Source organism: Miscanthus floridulus, chromosome 13 (genome assembly GCF_019320115.1).
Source record: "Miscanthus floridulus cultivar M001 chromosome 13, ASM1932011v1, whole genome shotgun sequence".
In the NCBI taxonomy this organism is placed as follows: Eukaryota; Viridiplantae; Streptophyta; class Magnoliopsida; order Poales; family Poaceae; genus Miscanthus; species Miscanthus floridulus.
Window position 1 is genome coordinate 40617724 of NC_089592.1, and position 16119 is coordinate 40633842.

The 16119-nt window shown below is 44.4% G+C and overlaps 1 pseudogene; it reads left to right on the forward strand.

The window, feature by feature from the left end:
* Nucleotides 1–15089: 15089 nt before the first annotated feature.
* Nucleotides 15090–15765, forward strand: LOC136499756 (uncharacterized; annotated as a pseudogene).
* Nucleotides 15766–16119: the final 354 nt, after the last annotated feature.

Genomic DNA, 16119 nt, shown 5'->3' on the forward strand with positions numbered 1-16119 from the left:
TATTAAATATAGACTAATTATAAAATTAACTGTACAGATTGAGACTAATTTACGAGACGAATCTATTAAGTCTAATTAGGCCCATGTTTAGTCTTTCTAATTAGTATCCGAATACACAGATGTAACATCTCCTAAACTTTAGTCCCTGTATCCGAAACACCCCGATGTGTTTAAATCTAGGGACTAAAGTTTAGAGGTGTCACATCGGGTGTCGCATGGGAGTGTCACATCGAGTGTTCGGATAGTAATAATAAAATAAATTACACAAGTCCTCAGTAATCCGCGAGATGAATTTATTAAGTCTAATTAATCCGTCATTAGCACATATTTACTGTACCACCAGGTTGTCAAATCATGAACTAATTAGGCTTAAAAAATTCATCTCACAAATTAATCTCAATCTGTACATTTAGTTTTGTAATTAGTCTATATTTAATACTCCATTCAAGTGTCAAACATTCGATGTAACGGGACTAAACTTTTGCCTGAGGAAAACAACACATGAAAAGATTTTCAACACAGACAAGATTTTTATGGTGTAAAACGTCCGTTGTACAGATGCCCTGCCTTAAACAATAGCTAGAGTAGGTACCACTCATCAGTTGTTAAACATTGTACCAATGTCATTTATGATTCTCTAATAAATGTGTGCTTTGCTAATTGAAATCGAATTCCACTCATTCTCATCCCAGATGTGTATTAACAATTGTATCGCACTATCATTGTCACCCAACATTTTTTGGCCAAGTTAGGTCGACGCGTGCAAGGGCGCATGCAATTTACTAGTAAAGCATGGAGCTGAAGTTAGAAGAAACCTCCCACATAAATCCTTTTTTTACAACAGCAACTAATAATATATTATGTTAAAGCACGTTACAACAGAGTGGGAAAAGCTTTCCTAGAAAACAAAGCAAGCTATTGAAAAAACCACCGATCTGCATTTGAACACATAGGTGATGTTCTCGTCGGAGACACCGGGCCCAAAAGAAATGGCCATGACAAAAATATCGAGGGTCATCATTTTCACACTCTAATAGCATAGCCGACATTCACCTCGACTATCTAATCGACCTGTGTCCTTTAGGATAAAAAGTCCTGAGCCATAGATAAGCTTCACCGGACTCAAGAAAATGGTTCAACAACTATCGATATCGATGTGACCTGCAACAACGCCGGTTGGCGGTCAACCGAACACCGGAAGAACACCAGAAGCTGCTTTCCCACTTCCATGTGTCCAAAGAACAGAAGGGCAAGTCGCTAAAGACCATAAACTTGCTTTGTATACACACCACACCTACGATGAAATAAACCGAGTTGGAGGTATAGCTTCCGTATTGGATGGCGCGTGTCACCCTGTTGAAGCCGAGAAGGCCACCGGAGCATCCTGCATGCGGTACACGTCGCACAGGCAGGGCCCACTGCGCAGCAGCTGGACCCCACATCACAGCTACAGGGACCCAATGCGGACCACACAAGCACCGACGAAAGAGACGGCGGCTACAGCTGCGATGGTCGCCGTCGTAGATGCCGACGTCGCCGAGGAGCCGCTTGTTGGAGTTGAGCCCGATGGAGCCGTAGAGATGCTGCTCTGCAGTATTGAGCCGCCCGGCCGCTGCATGACTTTGGCTGAGCCAACACACAGCGGATCTAGATCCGCTCCGTCGACCGCTGCCTCTGTCCACTTCGAGCGCGAGCGCCGGCAGACAGGCCTAGGAGGCCGCTGCCACCGCAAGCGACCCGGCCACACGGCTCACGCACAGGGGTGCGGGCACGTATGTGCTCATGGCCAGACATGCCCTGGCCCATAGACACTGCAGGCATGAAGAACCAGCCACAGGCTGACTGGTGGCCGGCCTCCGTGCCGCGAGTGCGCGTCACCCGCAGGCCACGCGAGTCCGCGGGCGCAGCTCCCTGCTGGCCGCGAACAGGTGCACGCGCGATGGTCCACCTGCGCGCGCACGCAGAGGCTGCAGCTCTGCTCAACTGCTCTGTTGAAGAGCCGCAGGGTTGAAGAGTCGCGAGCAATCCAACGGATCAACTGTGGGCACCAGCAGATCGAGCTGGGTGAAGGGAGCCTTTATTTGGTAGGTGGTCTCTGTGAATCCAGGGCAGCCGACACAAAGCTCAAAGAAGAGAGCTAGTACAGCAGCTTCCATGGCAAGAGGATAGCGGCGATGACAGTAGTATCTACTATGTACACAGGGAACTAGGGGCCGGCCCACCTCCCTCTGCCTGGTCTTTTCCCTATCTAAAAGACCTTCGTTCGTTCTTCACACGTGTCCCGCACAACAATCTCAACGCAACCTTGAACCGCATACTCTCGTCACCGTTAACAACGTCGTCACCTATACTCCCTCTGTTCAGATCGTCCAGCAGCAGGAGCCGCACGAGTCAAAGGTGTCCGCCACTGACACCAATGCCTCGATCCGCATCTGGACAGGGGAAAGGAGAGAGGAAAAAGTGGTGTTGCCATCATGGGCCCACTCGCTGGAGCACACGCGCGGCCGAGGCTGCACCTGGCTCCGTCGAGCGGTTCCCCATCGGCCCTAAGACCACGCACGTGGAGTCTCTTCGCAGCGACGGCGGGGCGGTCTGATGCGTGACGGCGATGACAACTCGCCCTGATGCATGCGCAGCGCCAGCAGATGCGCTCCCATGGGCGCCACACCGGTGGCCAGCGAGCTCATCCCCGGCAACCGCGGAAGGCGCGGGCGAGCTCGGCCTGTCTGCAATGGAATTACCCCAGGTCCGTGAAGCAACAACAGCAGGTCCATGTCAGGGCCGAGCCGTTGCAAGGCGGGCTCGGGCATGGTGGAGCTCCATGGCTTCGCTGCGGAGACGACCCGCTGCTCGAGCTGTAATTCGCTCACATTTGGCCAACCTCAGCTCCACCACTATGCCCTGTCTTGCAGTTTCGTTAAGCATAACTGTTCCATTTCTCAACAATGCTAGACAGTGTCATATAACCCACTTGTATAAGGTATGTCTTGAATAAAACTCATGATTGCTGTATGTCTTGAAGATGTCATGATCATTGTCTTCTTTTCTCTCTCTAACCTTTACTCGAGGACAAGCAAAGACTTAAGTGTGGGGTCTTGTTGTTGGTAACTTCACCATGTTTTTACATCACCAAAACCATCAACAAAACACTCTTTCTGGGAGCTAACAAGAACATAGTCACTTAGGTACAAATAACTTGGTTCCACATGTACATGTCATTATTTGCTTGTAGATACACAAAGTATGGACTTTGGGTGGCTAGAGGCTCCATCATGAGGTCGCCCGACCTCAACATGGGCCCACTGTCCCTTCTCAAGTCTCCCACGATCCTCCCAACACTTCTAGAGTCAATCTCCACCCTTGGATCCCGAGGTTCTCTTCTTTTATCGGCTAAAAGGGAAAGCACAAGGATTCATGAGCCCACAACAAAGCATCCAACTTGAAAAAAGTATCCAACATTCACTATGACACATGGGGATACCTTCTAGAAGGTGGTGGCATGGCCCACCTACCATAGGGAGGTCAGCTAACCTCCTTAGGTGGCTAAACCAGCTCAACTTTGGTGCACCGCCTCTATGCATGCCTCCAAGCACTCTCCTTGATCTGGACCCTTGATCAAAGGTCGGTTTGATCCAAGGGCTAGGAGAAGTCACTTGGATCGCTGACGTGGCACTACCCCTCACTCTAGCTATAAATACCCCCCCTAGACTTCACTCTCATTCATGACGCATTAGAGTAAACCACTCTTTAGTAGCTTTTAGCGAAGCTCTACTGTAGTGCTATGCAATTAGGGAGAGAGTGAGGGAAGTCTTCAGGAGAAAGCCCCGAGCCTATCGGGAATCTTCTCCAAGGTGTACCTCAGCGGATGCTATCTTCTAGTAAGTAATACATCTGAGTTCTTTATAGCATTTGATATTCTGTCTCTGCTAGTAATTATATAGCCTTCTTACCTATACACCGCTTTACTTCAATAGAGTGCTCTAGCCTTTCTAAGGGAACTTAGTTGGCCGAGGTTAGAGTAGTAAGTATAGTGTAGACGTGGTGTCCACTGTATCTTGCCTATGTAGACCGCTTGTCGCACGGATTGTTTGTGGTAGCTAGCAGGTGGTGACAACTCTGTCTAGCCTTTGTAGTCCACCACGTGTTGTAGGCAAGTTCTTAAAAGGTACGGCTCCAGTAACAAGGTAGTCGCTTCAGATAGGGGTTTTATCCCCTATTGTCTCGCCTATCGCCTCCTATAAGCAAGGTGGGTGATTCGCCCTTTATAACTACTATCTTTACCAGATATCATTGCTATTTAGATCCTCTCTACCCAAGTTCCATAGGCTCTTTTGTATCATTATAGGCGGTCTTAATCCTTAGTTAGTTCACTTCACGTTCCCCATGAAAATACGATACCTAGAATACTCCTAGTGTCGGCTACATTGACTACCGTACGCTTGCGGTTTACCCATTTGCCACTATAGTTGTCAACACGCTTTCTGGAGCTGTTGCTGAGGAACGGTAGCTGTTCTAACTTGGAATCAAGTCATCCGAGTTATCCTTCTTTATCTTTATTTTCTTTTTATCCTTTCCACACCATGAACCAAACATCCATCTTTCATCTTGCCGCTCCAAAGGGCGCTTGTTTGGAGCCACCACCATCATCACAACCCATTCTTTCACCTAGCTATGATCTTTGCCCTAGTTTCATAGCTAAGGTTTAGGAACAATCTTTTGCTGGGGAAGAAGATGAAAACCCTTATACTCACGTGATTTCGAGCAATTGTGTTTATGCCTTCACATTCAAGGCATGACACGAGGTACCTTGAAATGGAATCTATTCCCAATCTCTTTGATAGGAGCAACTAAACATTGGTATGCTCGATGCGTAGAAAGTGCACATGGAGAGTGGGAAAGCCTTCAATCCAAATTCTACCTAGCTTTCTTCCCTATCTCTCGTGTCACTCATCTTCGAGTAGAGATCCTAACTTTTAAGCAAAAGGAGAAGGAGCCTCTAGGTGCAGCATGGGCCGTTTCACCGATCTAGCATCCTCTGGGCCTGATCTTGCTATAACTGAGCCAACATTGTTATAACACTTTTACCTCGGTCTTAGCAAGGATTATGCATTATTCCTCGATTTAGCCTCTATAGGAGTGTTTCTTCGTTGTACCGTTGGTGAAGGGAAGAAAGTTCTTGACAAAATTCTTGAGAACACTCCCCACACTAATGTCTATGGTGAACCTCCTATGGAATGAAAGGAATCCATCCCCAAGCAAAGAGAGAGCTCAATGGCCGAATCACCACCACTCCCATCCAAAGATTTTGCCATCGATCCTGAACCGCAAATACCACAGATATCAAAGGAGGAAGAAATTCAACGTCTAAACCTTTCCTTTGATTACGAGGCTAATCTCTTGTCTGATCTTGTTGGTTTTGGGAATGCCTTAAATTATCATTTTCAAAAGAGATCTTTAAACAAACATCTTTCAAAACCTCTCAAGAAAGGGCCTCTTCAAAAATCTTCCAAATCAACATCATCTTACGCCTCGAATTCCCATGTGGTACATCAGGAAAAATTTGAGATGTCGGATGAGCTTCCACAAGGAATGTCAAGTGAGCCCATAGAAGTAAAACCTATCATGTCTCCTTCTATGCCCACATCTGACAAGTCCTTCGAACCCATCTCTAAACCCATCATTTATCTTGATGATCCCCTAGGTGCTCTTCCTCCTAAGTCATATAATGACCCGATCATTGACTTTGAAAATCCAAAGGATGAGCTTAAGTCAATCTCTCTAATACCCATGACACATCCAAGTCTAGAGGAGGACTCACATTGTCATGAGGAAGGAAGTGTTCATCCTCTCAGCAAGCTCAACCCAAGCGCCCCAAATTCAAGGAAAATCTTGGACAACGAGAGGTCCATTGAATGTCATTGGTATGGAATGATAGAGATACTGTTTTTGCCTATGGACATTCATAAAACATTGACCTTGAAGCTTGAAAAGGAAGAGGATAATGATGAACATGAAAGTTATATCTTAACCATTCCATCAAATCCATGCGTTCATGAGAAATCTTCGAAATTGATCTTCCTATCTACAACCATTACTTTCAAGATCTACAACTCCTTCATGCTTCTTGTCCATAAAAACTTTGAAAGAGAGGTTGTAGATGCTTTTGTTTATCATAAACATTGCAAATCTCGTAGTGGCATGGTAGTTAGGTCCACAAAGTTTGGTGTTCAAAGGGAAACTGCTTCACCAACATGATGCAACTTGTGCCTAACTTTAGTGGATTTAATGAACCTTTTGGTTCTGCTGGTGTGCTGACACCAGCAAAGCCCCTGCACTTGATGTTCTCTCTATTTTCATGAGTCAGCACACACCTTGCACCAAGTGTGGGGGGGGGGTGGGGTCGATCGATGCCCCAAGTTCACCTTGTCACGATGTTGAACCTGCCGAGTCATACACTACGACACAATTCAGCATGTCAAAAGCTGTGCTCCAAAGGCTATATTTGGGCGTTGGGGGACTGCCCAAAGAACACACAGATAAGAAGCATCAGTGCAGGAATACGTCTTTAGAGGTAAGAATACACAGGGAGGCATCAAAGTGGCCAGAGGCTCCAAGGTAGGGTCGGCCAACCCCACCATGGACCCCTAAGCCCACCAGTCAGCGTCCACTCCATTGTAACATACTCCTTGACTGGTTTGTCACGTCTCCTCCCTCTCTTTTGGTGCATTTTTTTAAATTTGTTTGTTTCCCTTTAAATAAAATAAAAAAATGCTCCTAGGCTTCAGCACTCATGTCCTTGTCTCTAATTCAATGAATCTTGTTTATTCTTTCATGCTTCCTTATCCTGTTATGAGTATACTTTGGTTTGGGTGTTGTGTTATATTGAACTCCCATACTTTTTGTCGACGCGAAAACATAGTAGCCGCACCGGGTGGACATGCAGCAAGCCAGAACGATCTGGAGATCTGCCTGGCTTCAACGCAGGACCAGTCGATCCTACGAATTTCCAAGAGCGTGCCAGTCAATTTGACCTACAATTGATAAGGAGAGAAAGTTTATCAGTAATTAAGGGTGGAACATGATGGTTTTACCCAGATAGTTCCAAGTGTGTCGCTTCAGGAGCAGCCAGACGGGAAAATTGACTAAATAGCTGAAACGAGAAGAAATAGACTGTTAAGGACCGTGACGCTCGTGGGTCATGATTGGTTTTATAGTAACGAATACAACGCACCCAATTTTAATGATCATTTCCCTTAAGCTATTAACATGTATGCGTCAAAGATGTATCACTGGCTAAATTAGATTTGATCAATATGTGATGTAGAGCCAATGAATCCAGTGAAAAGGGATATGCCACGAAAGCAATTGACTGTTCGATATAGACAGATCTATGAACTGTCTAGATCTAATCTATTATCATCAACAGTGAGGTTTGACAGTTCGATGTAGCTATGATGATGATGATAGTCTAGAACCAGAAAATCCATAGAACCAACCATACTTCAACAGGTTTATGAAAGCGTGCCATATCTGTGAAAGCATAGGCGAATCGGCCGATAAAACATAATCCATCGTTTAAAGTAAGAACCATTGCAATGTGACAAAAGAAACGATGGAGTAAAAGGATTTGAGGCCAATCTAGATCGATCTCGATCAGGCAGGTTGATATTGCTAAAAATAATGACAACATGAACATCAGCAAAATCGGTAACTTAATGAATCGACCCGAAGGATGCCACCCTTAGGTAGAGCCGATAACTTGACCTTAATCTAATTCAAGCAGTGGAGGTCGAAATTAACCGATGCAGCCGTACTTGAACTAAATAAGGATCGATAACTAACTTATACTAGATCTCATAAGAGGTTGGCCAAACCGATGAAGCCTTACAAAGAAGAGTATAAGTCATGACGGTACTTACAGACAAGCCAGAGGTCGACCGGATCAATGCAGCCCTGCTTGTTGAAGAACTCATCAAGATCTACAGTACTCCTACTCCTAAGGGTTGGCGTGAAGCTGAAAAAAGCAATTGGTATTGATTGATTAGATGTCTGTTACAATAGCCTTGATCCAATATTTATACCCAGAACTTAAACATGAATCCTACTCAAACATGTCTTATTACAATCTTTGAAATAAAAGAAAATATTCCTAATTTAAGATAACTTGGACCCTAATCTTTTCCTTTTTATAGAGTCCGACATATCTTCCTCCCTCGACGCCATCCATACGTAATCCGTTGATGTTATCTACTGATGTCATCTATAAAATAGCTGATTTCCGATACCGCATCAAAACCAGGCTGATATCGATTCACATCTGATCGATTCCTTGATGATACAATCTTGGAATCTTCGAGTCCCTGCATTCTTCTCTTTCCAAATTTTGGTGTAAACACATGCCCCCCAATTTTGGGATAAAAATGATTTTATTCCAAAATTTCTATTTACCTGCTCACCATGTCGCAACCTTTCATTCCTAAATATACGCGTGACTCCTGATTTCTCAGTCTGAATTTTATATAATACCTCAACAATATATTTTCCAACTTACTCGGGCCATTTGCTTTCCTCTTCTTTCTCGAGCAAGCCTCAACATCCAAAGTCGCCATCGCCAAGGCCTTAACCTAGCAAATCCTCTGCTCTATCAAGCTGTTGTTCAAGTAACCTCCCTCAAATTTAGATCCATGCTAGCTGCAATGGCGACCAGCGACCACGTCCCTGAGGTATGCTTTCAAGTTCTTCGTCTTCCAAGTGTCAGCTATTACCATGCGTTTCCTTTCTTCTCAAATCTATTTCATCTGGTTTCTAGGAGATGAGGAACGAGATCTTGATTCCATCGGCTGTTGCTCCCAATGTCTATTATCTTGGGCCCATGGGTGACCCTAATCGATCTAATTTTATCAGTCAAGAAACCAACCAAATCCCCTTCAAACAATCTGTCGTAGATTTGTCCTCTTGGAACACCAAAACCCCCTTTAGAAACTAGCCCAAAATGCCTAAGGGATGGAGAGATTGGTTTCATAGGGTGTCAGACAAAAAGGGTGGAGACTGGGAAGTTTACGATTTAAGCCAATGCCTAACACTTTCATTGTCCAGAATGGAGAGAAATGATTCACTCCTAATTGTCGCTTCTTACTTTTGGTCCAACACCTTGAATGCTTTCGTCTTTGGTCATGACCCGATGACTATTACTTTGGCCGATGCTTATATGTTGACTGGCCTTAGAATAACAGGACCAATGTAGCCATACGAATTCTTAGGTGCTGGGTCAAAGAAACTGGCCAAAATATTGGACTGCACAGGATGGGCAAGTTATATCCAGAACCACATTGTGAATGAATCGACTGTTAGCGAAAGAGAACATGTGGATTTTTGGAACATGTGGTTAGAAAGATTCATCTTCTGTGGGTCTTGTGGTCCGACTTTTAATCATAAATACTTGGCAGAGCGTCTAGCAACTGGCAATGAAATCCCCCTTGGAAAATACCTACTTGGTTTTGCTTATCATCTTATGCACCAGGTAGCTGTCCAATTGCTGAAGAATGAACTAGTGCATACTATTAGTGGCCCTTGGTGGTTGATACAATTATGGCTGAACCTGTATATGCACAGGATTGTAAGACCTAATCTTAGAAATATGAGCTTTCCTTCTTCCGACTTTGCTGAAGATTACAAAGGGAAGGAAGGAAGAGTTCGACAGTGCATGAACTATGGTGAAGCTGCATCAGCCATAACAATCATTGTTGACGTAGGCCATCTCTTCAAGAAATTCTATAGAGAATTTGAAGCAAACATCTTGTCTTGGCTGCCTTATGATGAAGATGAAGATAATGAACTGGTTCTGTCAGTCAAATTTTAGTTTGAATCAGGCTGTTCAGATGAAATAGCTATAGCAATCTTTAGTTGCATCATCAAACCTTGTGTACTACCAGCTGAATTTCGCCATGGCCATGGCAAAATGGCTACTGGTTCTTTTCTCCCAGAAAATCTCCCAACTTACGAATTCTACAATCCTTGCTTTGTGGCCCGTTAATTTGGCCTTGGTCAGCTGCCTCCTCAACTCTTCTTCAAGAATACACTGAAGCCAAGAGAAGGTATCAATGAAGTAATGGAAGCTTCTAGAATCTTTCAACTAGGATAGGATCTTCCCTCCTTTTGCTTGCATGACTAGACAAGAGTCACCTTCTCTTACAACCTGTTTGACTCCTGGTGGCAAGAGTGGTATCTCCACCTCTTTTGCAGGCTAGTTCATCCTAGCTGCATAGCTCTAGATGAAGATTTTGCTTCCGACAGTGAGGTAACTAGCTAACTCTTTTCCTTCCATAAAGATCATCTACTAAAGTTTTTCTGTCAACTTATCTAACAGAACTCCCTTATAGGATGCTAAATTCAATCCCCCAATTGTGGACAGAAAAGGGCATGCCATAGAGTACTATCTACCATGTCTAGCCTCGAGACTGGGATCAACTACACCTATGCTGAAGAAGCAAATGAAAAAACCAAGCTGCTCCTACAATCATAACGTATCAATCTTCAAAACGCAAGGTAGCCCAAGGGGTAACCTAGAAAACCACTACTAGGAAAAGACTTTGTAGAATGAGACCATCAACTACTCAGGTAAAACAATTCATCCTCTTCCCAAAATGATATCCAACTTCTAATTCCGATTCTTTTCTCACAATTATCAACTATTACGTCCCAATCTGCTCTGGGTGATTAACTATTGTCCTAGGCGTTTAAATCAGCACCAACCAAACCTTCATCGGTCAATCCTCAAAAGGAGTCGATTTCGGTTGGAACAACTGAGGCTTCCAAGACAGTAGAAGATGAGAACCCTTCCACTTCACTCCCTGAGGAAATATCCGTGCAAGAACAGAATATGAACAATCCATCAGCAGAATGCGACCTGATTGACATTGACACTTAGACTGTCAATTCCCCAGTCCAGCAGACAATTGATGGTAAGAAAAATCATATATCTATTTTATCCTTCTGCAACAATCATGAATTAAAAAATCTCCCTTGATGTTTGCAGATACCAATGTTGAAAGTTCAGAGCCAATTCAACCAGATACTATTGGTGCATCATCAGTTGTTCCTTCTCCTCAGATAGAAGCTACCCTAGAAAAGGTACTGTATCTACTTCACCATTTATCTCATCATCAACTGATCGGATCCTTTTAACAAGATTTCCTTTTCTCATATGTAGGCACTTAGTTCTCTAGCTCTAAGCTACTCCTCAATCTTGAAGAGTACATAGATGAAGGTGAGATCAGTTCATCTGCCACCTCTCTCCAAGAGACTTTATCATAATAGACCAGAAATTGGCTAAGGGACATTGCCAATGCTCAAGAAAGATATAGCCGATTTGGTCCAAGATGCAAATTCAATGCAAAGAATCTTCTTATCTATCAAGGATAATTTGTCCCCGGATCTCATTGAAGCTCTGACTCCTTTATCCATCATCGAAGATCAAGCCCTGAAGGTGAGAAAAGCTTAGAGGAATCTGTTTGACCATGAAGCTTTGATGGCCAAGAAGTATTCCAATAAACAAGAAGCATGGGAGCTAGCGCAACTGATTGACAATCTAAAGAATTCCTCTTCCAGAATCGAACCAAAGTTGAATCAGTTGAGAGCTAGGCATGTTGCACTTGAGAGAGAACTGGAAAGTGTGAAGGCCGCCATCAATTGCCATGAGTCCAACTTGGTTCAGATCCCCAATGCCATCAAACAGAAGAAACAAGAGATGCTGACCAAGGTCAAAGAAGGCAAAGCCATCTACAGCAGCCTTGAGAACATTCCTGGTTTAGCCAAAGGAGACAAGCAACATATTACAGAGGTTGATGCTATCTGGCTAAAAGCTTTGAAGGCAATCTGGGATGCTTTGAATCAGTGATGTCACTACTTGTAATGCATATATCTCGAGTGAACCAGAGTGAGAACCATATATCCCATTGTTCTATTGCATTTCTTGTCTCGGCTAAAGAGCTAATTTGAAAATAGCCGATTCTAGACCTCTGACCCTAATCTAATTAAGTCTGAAAACACTGCCTTCATTAAGAAAACTCATCAATCTTCTGTCCTTAGTTATCAACGCCGCATTCTCTCCAGCATCAGTGAGGCAGCGCTTTGCCTTCTATTAATTGCAGTTACGCTTCGCACGTCTCGAGATATCTACCATCCTATCTCCATAGCTATAAATACTAGCCGAGGGCTCTGGCCTCGAACACATCTATACTTGCAACTGCCTTTGTTCTTTGTGCTTCTCCGCCTTCACAAACCCTGTAGTGGTTTTCTTCCTCCTCTCAGTAGATCTAACCAAACCTTATGGCTAGTGAGGACAATCGGGGCAAGCGCGCGGCGGAAGAGGTCCTGGAGGAGAACCTGCCAGTGAGCCAACGTCACCATCATATGAGATGAGATCGACATCCTCTGCTCATGGCAATGGATCTCTCTAACTTGTTTATAGGTTTGTCCTAAATGATAGCCTTTGTCCACTTCCTCCCAGGGCCGATGAGCCCTCCAATGTTGCATCCAATGCCACCTCCACGCCGGACTTGTCATCGGACTCCTCCGATTCTAACAATGGCGACAACACCTGATGTTTCCTCTGAGAGTGGAGGGCGGCCTAGGACTGTTATTCTGAGGCAACTTGGGAGAACGATCAGCTTGAGATCTACCTCGGGGCCTCTCAAGCCACCCTCCTCGCCGCCGAGGAAGAGGCCAATGCTTCTTGGGCGTGGCTGGCCGAGTCTAACGCCATCATGGCAGGTAAGATGAACTCCAAGAAAATTCTTATCTTAATTTCACTGTCTTTGTCTTGATATCTTCTTTTATTTCTGTGATCGCTAGCCCTGATGGTGCAGTTGGAGAACCTCCAGCTAGCGGCGAACGCAGCTATGGTGGCCATCAATGCTTAGGGCCCCTTCATCAATGCCCACCTCCATGAGGTCCTGACCCATGTCCAAGAGATCGCCCTCCATGGTGTCCATTGCGGCGCATCAGTGGCGTTGGTCGCGATGTAGGTTCAGACCGGTACGAGCTTCATACCATGGAGACCGGTTTCCCAATGGGCAATGGCCCCAAGGAGCATGAGGAGTTAATCGAGGACTTCATTGATGTAGCGGAGGCCATCGTGTGATGAGGACATCTCTTCCTTGGATACAACCATACCTATTGCATAGCAATGGCCAATGACTCGAGCTAAAGCATGAGAACTTAATTATCAGGTAAAGTCGTTCCTCGCTATCCAAACAATTTCTTCTCCGGATGGGGTACTACTAAATCCTTGTGATGATTTCCTTATGCTTAGGAAGATGGAAGGAACTAGCTGGGTGCAAGGTCATCAAGATAACCATCAAGCAGATGCTGGTGTAAACAACAAGAAGACCATACTAAACATTCGAAGTGCACGGTTGGACATCATAGCAGCACCAGATTGATTTGATCATAACTCTTGACTTTGGATGTTGTTGAAGGCCCATGTGTACTCATTAGAAAGACCTTGATGTCTATTTTCACATGGATCCAACCTCATGGCCAGACTCCGCCGGAGACAAGCAGAATCAATGAAAAGATGTTCGGACCTCTAGTCATGGGCTGAGAACCACTTATCAAGTAAAGCCCACTAGGGGCCATTCTAATTTAGGGTTTCCACCCTCCCATGCCTCCTGGCTGTTTCTCACTATAAAAGACATGTAGCAGCTGCCATTTGACGGTGGGTTTTGTTCAGATGCAAGTTTAGCTTCAGCTACTTCCTTATAAACACGTGTGTTGGCTAAACCACCCGATTTACTTGATTTAGAACCCCAAATTCATGTCCTGATTTAGATCCATGAGTTGTTTCTTATTTATCTTGTTCTTGCTTGTTCTCGATTACTTGTAGGTTCAGGGTTGTTCTTGGCACAGCAAGAATAATAACAAATTAGAGTCGGTGTACCTGTTGCTAAGGCGCAGCAACCCTGCTAGATGTTGTAGTCGGACAGCCAACGTCGAATCCTTCCCAAAATCGAAGTTACCCCATCCTCTCATCGAAAGATCAGGATCAGCCCCTACCATATCATGTGGTAATCAGAGCAAGGTTAGTCGGTGAGAGTATCTACCCATCCCTTTTTATCTACCTACAGCCCACAAAACTCCCCCCCAAAAAATAGGATAGAACTAAAATCCCTAAGACAAGTTTGTGCCTTGCTGTTCTACATAGTCCTTACTTGTTGAGTTTTCCGTTGCATCGATTGGTTGAGTTGCTGGTTCTAGTGTTTAATCCATTAGAGTTTTGAGTTCTATTCATGTTTTTGTCACCACCAGATCCACCACTGCTATCACCACCAATCCCACCTTTTTGCCTCCACAAGAACCACCAGATCCTCCACTACCATCATCTCCATACCATCTCCGCTGCATTCCAAGCATCCCCCTATTCAAACGTGGAGCTCCCTAAAGTTTTCCACACGTTGTGATTTGATTAGCATATCTGAGTTCCTCGATTCAAAGAAAAAGAGTGTTTGTGCTTGTTCTCTTGTGCAAGTTCAATTTCTGTACCCCTAGTCAAAAAATAAATTGTATATTGTGAATTGTTTGCTCTCAATTTCTGGTTGCAAAACTTGAGAGTTGTACTGTAGGTGAAAAAAACAGAAAAAGGGGTAAAAGAATCAAAAAAAGAAATGAAGCAAGAAAGATAGAAGAAAGGGTTTCAGCAGTTATTATTTTTCACTTCGCTTGTGTTGTGTTGTTGGTGTCCGGTGGCTACGTTTGTGTCTAGGCTCACGTCTCTAGAATGGTTCAACCTAGGACCAGCACAATATCATCGTTGAACGATTATTCAATTTGTTTTGGCTAACGTGGTTCCAGCTGTCCCTTGAATTTGTTTCCAGCCACCTATAGCTCCACAAATTTATCTACAACATCACAGGTTTACATTCGCTGCCACAATTGTTGTTGTTCTTGCCGACTGACAACACCTCCTACAAGTGTGGTAAGAACAAGTAAGAACTTGGTTAAGCAAGTTTGAGAGGAATGGAATCATCCATTACTTAGTTTTCTTTTGTTATTCGAGCACCTTCTTGTGTTATTGCTGCTGTTCACTAACCATGTCAGGAAATGGTGAGGACGAGCAGGGGCAACATGCACACTCACCACGCACAAGGGGCATCATACATGACTTCGAGCGCCATATGAGGTTACGTGCTGAAGGCCTCAAAGAGGACGTTCGTGTTACCAATGAGCGCCTTGGGCAATTAGAGGCAACTCAAATTGGCACCAACCAAAGGCTTGCTGCGTGGAGGTTTCCATTGGAGAAGTGAACACTTCTCTTGCTGCTATTTTGGCCAGACTTGAGAGAATGCAAGACGGAGGACGTAACCGTGCACATCAACACCACTGCAATAATGGCAGTGTGGGCAGTGTTTCAGCCGAGAATGATGATGTCTATGTAGCAGACACCAAGCATGATGATGAGGTGGTGCTCAACCCCATCGTCAACTGCACCATAATCATCGTGGAATGGGTGCTAAGCCACCACGCTGAGAGGTACGTGACAATGATGATTCTTTGGGTAAAATTAAGTTCACCATGCCATCTTTTGATGGGAAATATGATCCTGATGCATACCTTACATGGGAACTAGCTACTGATCAGAAGTTTGCTTGTCATGATTTCCCTGGAAATAAATGGGTTAGGGCTGCAACTAGTGAGTTTACTGATTTTGCTTCTATTTGGTGGAGTGAGTATTGCCGCACTAATCCAAACAATACTCCTCAGACCTAGGATGCTATGAAAAGGGTCATGAGAGAAAGATTTGTTCCTTCATATCATGCACGTGATTTGTTACATAGGTTGCAACAATTTAGGCAAGGGAATAAATCTGTAGAGGAATATTATCAGGAATTGCAAACTGGTATGCTTCGTTGTGGTTTGGTAGAAACCGAGGATGCAGTAGTGGCTAGATTTGTAGGTGGTTTGAACCGAGAAATTCAGGACATTTTAGCTTACAAGGAATATAATTCAATTGGTCGTTTATTTCATCTTGCTTGTAAGGCTGAACGGGAAGTGTAGGGACGTCGAGCTAGCATGAGGACTAACTTTTCTGTAGGTCGTGCTAACTCTTAGACACCAAAACCT